The sequence below is a fragment of the Myotis myotis genome, unplaced genomic scaffold, assembly GCF_014108235.1.
Source record: "Myotis myotis isolate mMyoMyo1 unplaced genomic scaffold, mMyoMyo1.p scaffold_m19_p_20, whole genome shotgun sequence".
NCBI lineage: Eukaryota > Metazoa > Chordata > Mammalia > Chiroptera > Vespertilionidae > Myotis > Myotis myotis.
Window position 1 is genome coordinate 4,860,720 of NW_023416325.1, and position 11,804 is coordinate 4,872,523.

The window sequence follows — 11,804 nt, forward strand, 5'->3', positions numbered from 1 at the left end:
TGATGTGACTCGGCCACAGGGTGCCCCCAGGGTCCCCACAGTGTCCCCCAGGCTTGAGCAATGACCAGAGGCCTGCCCGCATCTGCCTGGCTGGGCCCTGCACAGGCGCCTTCCCGCTTTCCACACCTGCGTTTAGCTTGGCTGCACCCCAGGGAGCGCTTCCCGCTTCCCGCAGGCTCTGCTTGGAGAGATCTCACCTGCAGGACGGCCTCCTCCGCGTCGCCTGCTTCTGGCGTGTTTGTGCCCTGTGTTCCAATCTAATGATTCACAACCAGAAGCCATGGGGTGTGAAGCACTAATTGAAATTTCGGTGCTTGCTTTCCGCATTCTGGGAACGCGTGCGCCAGCCTGGTTAAGTGAAGAGGGGTTGTATTTTCTAGCTCATTGATTTATCCTCATCAAGGCGCCAAATATAGCGCCGTGTGAGTCAGCATGGGGAGTGCGCTTCTCCCGCGCCCTCGACCTCAGACTGCCATCGACTCCAGCTCTCCGCATGTGCAAACAGCCTGAATTGGATTTGGTGTGATCACCACTCCTCCCATCAGCAGCTATTTATCGCATTTAGGTTCCAAATGGAGGATTTTAGTGAGAGCCTCACAGTGATCTCTGCACAGTGCTGGCTACAAGGAGAACACCCTGTAGGTCTGGCACAGGGCCTTGTGCCTGGCCTTGCGGGATGGACCAGAAAGCCAACCTCGCTGCCCCCTCCCCTCTCACCAGACCTGCTCCCTGCCGAGGAGGTGGCATCCTGGCTGTGCCAGGGATTTCCCAGGAGAAGGATGGAGCAAGTGAGGAGCCATAGGCAGTTCCCACGTGGCACGGGCTGGGCTGCAGGGGGTGGAGCCCAGGGTCTGCATTCCCCCAAACCCACCCTTGCCTGCCGGGGTGCCCTTCACAGAGCTATGCTTCCCGACTCCCCTGGAAGCAGGTGGCAACAGTGTCCTAAGGCACCGTTGTGCTGTCACACACAGAGACACACTTAGGGACAAAGACACCGACCCACAGTCTCATGGTCACACGGAAAGACACGCATGCACATGGCAGTCAGAGGGATGCACACATTCACTGCCTGCCACTCGCTCTCTTCTTCTGACTCAGCGAAAATTATGTGAACTGTCTTATTTCCATCTCTCTTTCCCTTATTTCCATCTCTCCACCCCAGGTGGAGATGTCCACCAAACCTCTTGGTCTCGCTCCCAGCCCCTCATAGGTAGGTGAGCTCAGCGCACGTGGTGGGTGTGCCTTCCGGGCACCGTCCTCCATTCTCTCTTCCCATTTCTGCCATCGTCACACAGATGAACTTGACGGGCCCATTCTGAACTTTACATGATAAAGAAATGAATACATGTACATCGAGGCCCTGAGACTTTGGAGCTCCCCGTAGATCCCCCAGCCTCACCTGGACTCAGACAGTCCTCCAACCAGGTAGCCGCTGCGTGAGAGCACCCACCGTCCATCGGCACCCAATGCTGTGAATGAATGGGTGCATGAATGAAGGAACAGGCGAATGAAGGAACATTCAGGGGACATCCACACGCCCTGCATCTGCCTCCCCCCATCTCTCCAGTCTGACCCCGAGGCTGGGCTGGGTGTCCCTTCCTGGGCATGCACAATGGCCAGACTTATCCTCTCGGGGTCGGGAAGCTGTTGCCCTGTGTCCCCTCCCCTGCCAGGCTGGGGGCTCCATGTGGCAGGACAGCGCGGGTCTCGCCCACCGCTGTTTCCAGCTCCGGCCACGGGGCCCGCACACAGTAGGCACCTGGTAGACGCACCCCCTGACTGAATGCCTTTACTGGGATTTGTTGGGACTTTGAGTCGACCAAGCCCTCCCGTGGATCTGTTTGATTCCTGGGTTCAGACAGCGAGGGCGGTGGTGGCGAGAGGGACAGCGTGATCGGAATGTGCAGCCCCCTGGGTTAGAGAGAAAGTGCTCAGACGGCAGACTCTAACCTGGACCAACAGGGATCACTTCAGTTCATGCTTCCAAGCCTTCTTTGCAGAGAGCGGGGGTCGCCTGCACTCTCGTTCTCTCGCTCTTCAGAATAAAGTCCCTGAGGTAGAAGGGACCCAGGACAAATGCCAATCTAGGCCCAGAAAAGTCGAGGGCTCACGGAGCCGCACACAGCGTGTGGGTGGGAGAAGCAGACCTGGACTCAGCCCCGAATCCTTTCCCCCTTTGTGCTTCTCTGCAGAAGCCCAAGAGGCTCTAAGAATAGCAGCAGCCTGGCCTGGATTTTCTGAGAAAGCCCTGGTTTCAAAGCGTTTTGCCGTTTGCCTGTGAGTGTGCTAGAACTTGTCAGGCTCTCCTGCAGTCCCGCGTGGAGACTATGTGTCCATCTGTCCCAGGCACAGCCCAGACAGACACTCGGCGCCTCAGGCCACTTCCCGGCTGATCACAGAGGTCAGCCTGAGAACCCTCCCACTAGAGGGCACTCCCCCTTCCCCACCCACACCGTGCCTGCCAAGCTGCCAGCCTTGTCCCCTACCACCATCCCACCCCTCCTCCTGACAGCTCCTGGGAAAGCCTTTCCTCTTTTCCCGGCCTCCCAGGCTCTGGAGTCCCGGCTGACAGGAGTGGGGAAGACGCTGGCCTGGGAGAGCTGCCAACCTGAGGGGCCGGGCATCCAGACCACAGCGGAGCCATCGCACTAAACACCACTTGACATGTTGGCAGCATCACGGACAGCGGTGCCTGTGGAAATGTAGGTCAGTGCTTGCCTGCGAGACGGAAGAGGCAGGACCGCTGGCGTGGAAGACAGAGGAAAGCAATTACGAAATGCAGATTCAAGAAGCATCAGCTCACAGGCAATCAGCGAGCATCGACACGTGGAGACGAAGGACAACCAGGAGGCCAGTGGGTTGTAACTGGTTCCCAATCTGGTCAGGAGTCCAGGACAAAGGATCCAGGGAAGGGAGCAGGGCAGAAGCTTCCAGAGAGGACAGTCTCTCTCTGAAGCGGGCCAGGGCCACGCACTCACCTCCGAGCTCAAGACCATCCACCTGCGCCCAGCCAGGGGCCCAGTAAATCCTCTCACCTGCAGTAAAGGATTGTGTCAAGAACATTTTCATTCGTTTACCCAACCAACGTTCACACATTGCCCACTCTGGACAGACAGAGACTGGCCTGTGAGCTGTGGCTGGTGACAGCTGCCAGCACAAGAGGAGGAGCATGTGTTCCCAGTGGGCCCCAGCCCGGCGGGGCTGGCAGCGAAGGCAGTGAGCCTGGGAGGTGCGCTGGGTCAGTGGAGAGCCCGCCCCAGGGACCCGGGCATCGGAGAGGAGAGGGCAGTGCAGCAGGTGCCCAGGCCTTCCTACCCCTCTAATCCGTACCTCTGCCTGGCACGACTGGGTCCTGATGACACAGCCCAGAAGCGGGGTGAGCCCTCCCTGGGCCTTCCCTGGGCCCGATCTCGCCAACTCATCTAGGCTGCCGCTCTGCAGAGAAACAAAAGCGCCTCCTACATTTTTTTTTTTAAGCAAGAGAAGGAGGGGATAAAAAATAGCACACGATTAGGAAGCCACTGAACTTCTGTGCAAACTAATGAATAAACCAGCCCTTGACAACTTCTCCCAACTGCCGCCGACAGGATAATTGGGCCTAATTTCTTAATTTTAATGCCGTTGTTGCATTTGACTTCTGCTAATGAGATGTAAATATGTGTTTCGGGTTTGTGCATTTGTTTAATTGCAGGGTAGCCAAACCGATTGGCTAGAAGGGTCGTCGTTTGTTTATTCATTTTTATTTTCACATGCCCCTCGATGGCAGGAAGAGTAAAGACCTCCGGGCCCCCCCAGGGGCTGGCGGTTTGGGGTGCGGGGAGGAGGATGGGAAGGAGGCTCCCCAGGCCACCGCACCCTCGTCGGTCACACTGATCAGAACGAGGCCTATTCTGTCTCCGAGGAAGGAGGAACAGGCTGGTGTCACGCAGGTCACAGCTGGTGCCTGGGGCTGACCGAGCAGAGACTTGAACGAGCCTTCAGGTCATGGTGCTGGTGGGAGGCGGGGTCATGGATCATAATATCATTTGTCCTGTGATATCGCAGGTCTGTGTAGAGGCTGGACCGCACGGACGGAGATTTTGAAAGAGCCCGTTTGCGTGAAAGTTTTAGAAACCAGGAGCAGTGACACAACATTCAGGATCGTTTGGTGCAAACGTGAGGGTGGAGCGACGGACTCTCATGTGGTCCTTCCCAACCCCGTTCCCAGCATCTCCCGCTGCGAACCACAAGTAATTCAGGCGAACGAGGCCTCTGTTCAGGTGATCACACTTCTCCTTCTCACTCCTGCGGGGAGTGCTGGCCTGCCCAGCGGCCGTGGCTGTTCGCAACGGTGGCTCTCCTGTCCTGGCTGCACAGGTGATGGATGAGCGAGGCCATTTAGGGAGTATCACCCTGGCAAAGTTCCCTCTTCCTCTTCTTGAAAAATGGGCAGCTGGCCGACGATGTGGGAGCTATGACCATCCTTCAGAGCCTTCGCCTGGACGGATGGATGGGATTTCTGGCCTTTGTAAAGGGGAATTTTGCGACGAGAGCCTCTCCCCTGGGCTTTGCCTGCCTCCCCTCAGGGACTCCGAAACCATGGTCAAGGCTGGAGGAAGGTTTCCCAGCCGAGGAAAGAGGCCTGCCCGCGGTCGCAGAGCTCCAGGTGGCCGCAGGGCTGGCACCCGCGCCTCCAGCTCTGTCAGCTGGCTGGGTGAGCTGTGAGCAGTTGGTGGGGCACCAAGAGGAGTACGGAGCTGGGGTCCTTAGGAGGGGCAGGGCCTGCGGGAGGGAACGGTGCACCAGCAGCTGGCACCTCAGCCCTGCCCACTGGCGCTTCTGCCCACAGCCCCCGAGCTGGGAGCTGGGCCTTGCACCTCACCAGATCCCGTCCCTTTGTGACCATGCACGGGCAGCTGCCAGATTAGGAGGGAAACAAACAAAACCCAGGTGCCCTGCAGTGTCAGGGACATACTTACACTAACCCCGTGTGAGGGTACCTGGCGTGCACATCACCTGGGCATCCCGTGTTCAATCGGATAGGCCTGCACGCACAAGGCCACTCTGCCCAGCGCCTCCGAAGCCGACGGCAGTATTTAAACCTGGCTTGAACTTGGCCCACAATCTGGGTGATCGCCATCCCCTTCTCCTGTGGCCTCTTCCCCACTTCCTTAGCAGGGGACTCAGTCCTTCCTGGGAATCACTTCTCAGGCACGGCCCTCACCAATGACGTCTGCCCAATGACCAGATGGACCTGGCCCTGCGTCCCTGCCTTAACCGTCCTGGTTTGCAAAGAAGGTGGAGTCCTTTGATTCCCAGTGGCATTTTAGGGAGGAAGGAATCCAAGTCATTTGGTTTCTTTGGTTTCCAAGTGAGATGGCATGCAGGTCCCATGGGAAGCACTGGGCAGAGGGACTCACCTGTCTGTCCCCGAGACACAAGCAGCAGCTCAGGTGGCTGGATGCTGAAGGGGCCCAGGCTTCTGGGGGAAGAAGGAAGGCGGGACGAAGCAGCAAAACTGGTTGCTATGGAGATGGTTTCCCCAGCAAGTGGAGGAGCTGGGACTGTCAGTTGGAGCTAACCTTGAAGGGTTTCGCCAGGAGAAAGGAAGGATACCTAGGCACAGATACAACATGTGACGTCTGACCTTTTTACGTGGGAGGCTGGGGATGGGTGTGGAGGTGCCAGGGAAGATTCCATGGCCCCGGGGGAGGGTGCAGGGAGAGGGAAAGGAGGCAGGGAGGAAGCTGAGCCCTGAGGAGGTAGGAAGGAGGAGGAAGGGGACGGGCAGGGCCACACGCTGAGGTCAGAGCACATTTCCTCCCATTTGACTCTCTCCAAACCCCAGTGTGCGGTGAGGGCGCTGGATGAAGACCTAGAGGGGTTCATCCAGGCTCCGGTCAGTAATGGACAGGGCTGGGGCTGAAATGCAGGTTTTCTGACTCCAAAATCCACGCTCATTCTCCCACAGAGGATCCCCCTGAATCACTCCAGTGACCCAGGTCTGGTGGGGGTGAGGGGGGGGGTAGGTAGAGGCTACAGGGGCTCCAATCCAAATCAAGAAGAAGAGCCCCGGCCCCTCCTTTCCCCAGCTGGGCTCCTGTCCAAACACCCACCCTCTTCTCTTTCATCACATGACTTCCCAGTAGTTGGGGAACATGGGGAAGGAGGATGGAGAGCCAGTGAGCCCAGAGGACTGAGGGAGGGGATGGGGCAGGGGGCTCTGGAGCTCCGGTGCCCCACCAGGGGGCAGGCACCTCCCGCCCATGGTCCCTGGCCCCGGGCTGAGACCTACCAGTACATGCTGAGTCAGGCCCGCTCTCGCTGCTGCGGCGGCTGGAAGTGCCCGTGATAATGACCTTCCCAGAGCCAGGTTATTTCTGTCCTCGTCAGGAGGACACGTCAGGAGAGGCAGAGTCCACAATTAGCAAAAGCAATTAGCGGGCGGGCTGCTCGGGCCCTAACGGCTGTGTGCGAGTTAGGACCTGGCCAGGTAAACCTCGGCCCAGTGTCTGGACACGTGGGAGGTGGGGTCTCGGCGCCCTCCCCAGGCCCTCACCCAGGGTCCAGGCAGGACCACCCACCTCAAGGGCATCGTCTCCTTTTGGACTTGGAGGGCCTGGGCTGGCTGAAGATTTCCCCCCTGACACATATCCCATGGCTCCCCAGACGGACCAGAAGGTCTGGGAGGCCTGGAGGGCAGGCCGAGTGTGCTGAGCCCGGCAGCCAGCTGCCCGCTGCCGAAAACAGCCTGGGCTGCGGGGTGTGAGACACGGGGCAGGTCCGGGGCTGGGCCCAGGTCTGAGTCAGAAGACAGGGCCCAGGCCTGGAGCATCTACTGCGGAGGGGCCCGGTTTTCTCTGCAGTGAAACTGTTCCCCGGAAACCCCGGTTGGGCTCGAGCGGCCTGTCGCTGTGTCCAATCACGAAGGCGGGGTTTATTGCGAAGGCCAGCCCACCAAGAAGACAGGGCGCTTACAAGCATCAAATCCTGTCTTCCAGCAAGGCGCAGGGGACAGGATTGTAAAGGGGACGGGGCTGGGGTGCTACCTGCAGCCCTGGGGGTCCACAGACGTCAGCTGTTGCCCTTCATCCTCAGGCGATGAGATGATATTGACGGGATGATGTTTTGACTCCTGGTGGGTCGGCGTGACCTTGCTTACCGGTTCAGCTTGCTGGATTCACAGCTGAGTCACCTCCTCCATCGCATCGCCCGGGCCTTGAAAAGGACACTTGAGCAAAACTTAACCCCCTGGTCACATCTGAGAAAGTTAACCCCCTACTCACATATGATAGGTGTTCTAAGATTTACAAGAATATGACTACTTTTCAGATTAATTCAGGTGCTCTGTCTATCAGGTTATAGGTCCCCTCTATCAGAATCAGAGGCTGCACATCCGTGTGCGTGGGGGCGGGCTGGGTAACGCCGTCTGATGGACAGCTCCATGTCAGAGCCCCGCTGCAGCGAACGTGTGAGTCTTACGCCAGGGCCCCTGTGAGTCTGAGCAGCTCCTCAGGGCAGCAGTGCCCGGGCAGTGGCTCCACACACAGCCCATGCGACTCAGGCGAGGGGGCCTGCCATGTCCCCCCTCCAGGCTCCACCTTTTCGGGGGCCAGGAGACAGGGCTGGAGCCAGGCTTCCCACAGCCTCTGCCCAGAAGGGACCCAGCTCCCTCCTGCCGGCCTTTCTTGGTCCGACCTAGCCACACGCCTGTCTGTCGGCCAGGAGGCCTGAACGTCAGTCTCCCATCTCCCAGAAAGGGAAGGGGACATCGAGGAGTCCGAAAGGTCCATCGCAGACAGGCTGTCGCTGTCACTAAGAATCTGTGAACGTCTGGAGGGAAGGGTCCATATCTGCACCAAGCAGAGGATTCTGCCGGCAGCTTCTTCCCGTGCCGGGTGAGTGCCTGTTTGTGGTTCCTGTTAGATTCAGGGTCAAAGTGACACTGACCTGGGGAGGGCAGCCTCCAGCGATTACGAAGAGGCTCACGGTGGATGGGGGCAGGCCAAGGAGACAAAGCCCAGATCCTCGCTCCGTGCTCACTCTCGGGCTGAGGAGGAAGGGCAAGCAAAGAAAGTTCAAATTTGCTCGGCCTGCGGCGTGGCTCAGTGCTTGCACGTCGACCTGTGAACCAGGAGGTCACGGTTTGATTGCCAGTCAGGGCACATGCCCAGGTGGCAGGCTCCATCCCCAGAGTAGGGCATGCAGGAAGCAGGGGATCCATGATTCTCTCTCATCACTGATGTTTCTATCTCTCTCCCTCTCTCTTTCTCCGTTCCTCTCTGAAATCAATAAAAATATATTTTATAAAAAAAGAAAGTGCCAATGAGTCCTGCAGGGCGTGTGCTCACCGAGCTGCCGGGATCCAGGGCAGAAGGGAGGGAGCTGTGAGAGGAATCAGGCGAGGCCTCCTGCAGGCAGCACCTGCAGACCAAGCCTGGTTTCCCTGGGCCCCAGGCCTTCCTGCAGCCTCACTGCTGGTCCAGCTCCCGCCCTCGCTTCTGAGCCTCGAGGGCAGCAAATGCCAGCTGGCTCAGCAATCCGGGTCCTTCCTCTAGGACCTGGCAGGCGAGAGTAGAATCACCCACACACTCACCCCAGCCCCTGTTCCCTCTGCCCTGGGGCAGAGTGGGTGGTGGGTGGAGCGGGGAGTGGTGTAGCACTGAATTCTGTGTGGGCTCAGGCACCTGGCACCTGAGCTCAGGTGTTCACACAGAGGTGCGATGCCAGGGCTGGAAAGGCTCCCACAGTGCCTGGCACCCACACGAGGGCTTTTGGCTCCCCCCCCCCCCCCCCCGTCACTCTGATCCTGGGCCAGGTAGGGGTCTCATCACCCTGCTGTGCCTTCCTCTCTGGAAACTCAACACCCCCTCAGGGGGTTTTGTGCCTGAGGCTGTGGCCACTGTGCCCACTGGCACCCAGGCCCGGCACCCCTCTCCCAGGGAAATGGGGTGCCATTTGCTGTGTATGTGTCTCGGGCCAACCCCAAACTGCTGCCCTGCTCTCATTCTCCGGGTCACACAAACTTCTCAGCTGCGTCCCTATTTTTGGTGACATCAAAAGTGGCACTAGTGCTCTCACCAGCCAAGGCACAGAGAAGCCCCTTGCTGCAGGCTCCGCCCGGAGCTGGAGTTGTGAGGGGCAGAGATAGAACACCGGGGACCAGCTAGAATTGCAAGAAATATTCATCATGCTCTGTTAACGGTGGTTGTTTTGTTCTGACTAAAGAAGGCACATTCTAACCTGGCTGGGAGTTACACGAGGGACCTGGGAGCTCACCTGGAAATGTGGCCCTTCCTCCCCATCCGGGAGCTGCCGATTATCATGGGAAGATGAACAACCTTGTCGCAGAAACCAGAGGCGCCAGCCCTTTGCATAACCCCAGGCCTTTGCAAACCCCCAGCCCGCATCACCTGTAAACTGCATACCCATGTTGCATACCCATTCTTACCCATTTCGCCTGCTTCCCCATGTCATCCTCATCCGTCTACCCGATATAAGCAGCTGGCTCATGGTGGGGTCAGAGCAGATATCTGTGGATGACCCGCTGCTCTCCATGCTGCGGGCAGGAGTGGAATAAACACTCATATATGATTCAACCCTGTCTCTGCCGAATTGGCTCAAGTAGTGACAGGCAGCCCGGACCCATTGGCTGTCCGGTTACAGAGTAAGTAATCTGTTTTCTGGGCGCTGCCCCTGGCTCTGAGGCCTCATGAGGCCTTAAGCAAGTCACTTGAAACACCTCTGAACATGAAGGGGGACTGCCACTCTCACGGTGCCTTTGAGCAGGGGTCAGGGTGCAAGAGAAAACCCCTCTGTGTGTAGTCTGAAGCCTTAAAGACAGGTCCTCACTCAAGGCCCCAAGGTCAAGTGCAAGGAGGGAGGTGGAAACAAGACCTGCCTATCACCCCTGAGCGCAACCTGGGTCTCCAGGCCCCAGGGCCCTTCTCCTCCCCAACATAGCATCCAGTCTCCAGCAAGATCTGCCCACTCGTCCACCCACCAGCTCCGCCAGGCTCCCCAGGGCCGGGCAGAGTCCTGCAGCACCAGCCACCGTGCAGGGCCCCTGCCTGGCACTGTGGACGCGGTGAATAATGGAGTGTCCTGTTTGTCTAATGGATTTATCACTACGTGCGAATGCAGCTTCACCAACACGAGCAGGTGAAAATCGATGCCCGGGCGGCTAAGCGGTCGCACTTCCCCTCGCAGCTTGGCAGGTATTGATAGTCCTTCGTCCACTCGCTGTTTTGCACTCAACGTGGAGCTGAAAGCAGGAATAAAAACGCCCTGAGCTCTCCTTGCCCGCAGTGCTTGGCTCCCGTCCAGGGCCGGGGCCTGGAGCCAAGTGTCCCCACGCAGCCCCCACTGCCCTGCGCTGGGCAGCGGCTCACCCAGCCGGGCGGCTCCCCTGAGGGCTGCCCAGGGCTTCACTGACACAGGCCAGCCGTCGCTGCGCTGACCCTGAGCAAGGACGGCATGCTCACCTGCGTGCGTGCACGTGCATGTGGTCTGTCTGTCTGTCTGTCTGTCTCTTGTTTGGTTTGGTTTCTGGCCAGGGCGGAAATGGGCTGTTTGGATTGGCAGGAGGGTAGGAAATGGATGTTTTAGAGAGATGTTAGATGTTTCTGACAAATCGGTGTTAGGATCTGGAAGAGAACCAGGGCGGGAGAGCTGCGCGGTCTTAGCCGTGGTTCCAAAGTTTTCTGTGCTGAAGTCTGTTCTCTGCACCTCCCGGCTCATGGCTCATCGCTGGGCTCGGTGTCCCCGGGGCTACGTGAAGACAAAGACCCGCCCCCTGCAATGAGCCGCAGACGCAAGTGCTGAGATGCTCCCACTGGACTTACACATAGTAGAGCGATCGCATTAGTTCAGGCTCCTGTGAGGGCGCAGGCCGACCGGGGGCTTCAGCAGCAGACAGGCCGCTTTCTCACAGGCCTGGAGGCTGGGCGTCCAAGCAGGGCTGCTGTCTGGTGGGAGCTCCGCTCCGCGTTCCCTGGCTGCCATCTTCTTGCTGTGTCCTCACAAGGCAGAGATCAACCATCTCCTCTGATAAGGCACAGACTCCATTACCGGGGCCCCATCCTCATGACCTAATCACCCCAAGGCCCCACCTCCAAATCTGGGGGAAGAAGATGTTAGCAGGTGAATTAGGAAACATACCCACTCAGTCCATCGCATTCATCAAGCTCTGGGGATGGGGATGGGGGCGGGGGCGGGAAGGTGGGCATGGAGGAGGCATCTCATCTGTTTCCTACTTAGCACGAACCCACCGTGTGCCCAGCAGGTCACATGTGTCCCTTCTAATCCTCCCAGTCAGGATAGGTGTTATTTACCCATTTTAGAGATTACAAAACAGAGGCACCAACTTCCCCAAATCGCACACAGAGCAAGAAGCTAAAGTTTGAGTTCAAGTTTGTCTCACGCCAAAACCCAAGCTCTTTGTACATTAGACAACAGATAGTGATGCCCTAGCTAGCTTGGCTCAGTGGGTAGAGCATCAGCCTGCGGACTGAAGGGTCCCAGGTTCGATTCCGGCCAAGGGCACATGCCTGGGTTGCGGGCTAGATCCCCAGTGGGGGGCGTGCAAGAGGCAACCAATCAATGATTCTCTCTCACCATTGATGTTTCTAACTCTCTCTCCTTCTCCCTTCCTCTCTGAAATCAATAAAACTATATTTAAAAAAATGTTTTTTAAAAACAGATAGTGATGGTGCCCCCCCCTTTCTTTAATTTCCAAAGATCTGTGATCATTTATGGGTATAGAGCAAACGTTCTCACACCTTAGCGTGCATCAGCATCCCAGGAGGTCGCACCCAGGCGCTCCT

At 58.1% G+C, this 11,804-nt stretch overlaps 1 long non-coding RNA gene across 1 annotated transcript; it reads right to left on the reverse strand.

Moving 5' to 3' along the window:
• Window positions 1-3,304, reverse strand: LOC118678405. Its single transcript, XR_004974885.1, has 3 exons — window positions 2,609-3,304; window positions 1,951-2,051; window positions 1-1,469 (listed from the first exon to the last, which is right to left on the reverse strand). It is a non-coding gene; the product is annotated as an uncharacterized LOC118678405 (long non-coding RNA).
• Between the last annotated feature and the right edge of the window lie 8,500 nt (window positions 3,305-11,804).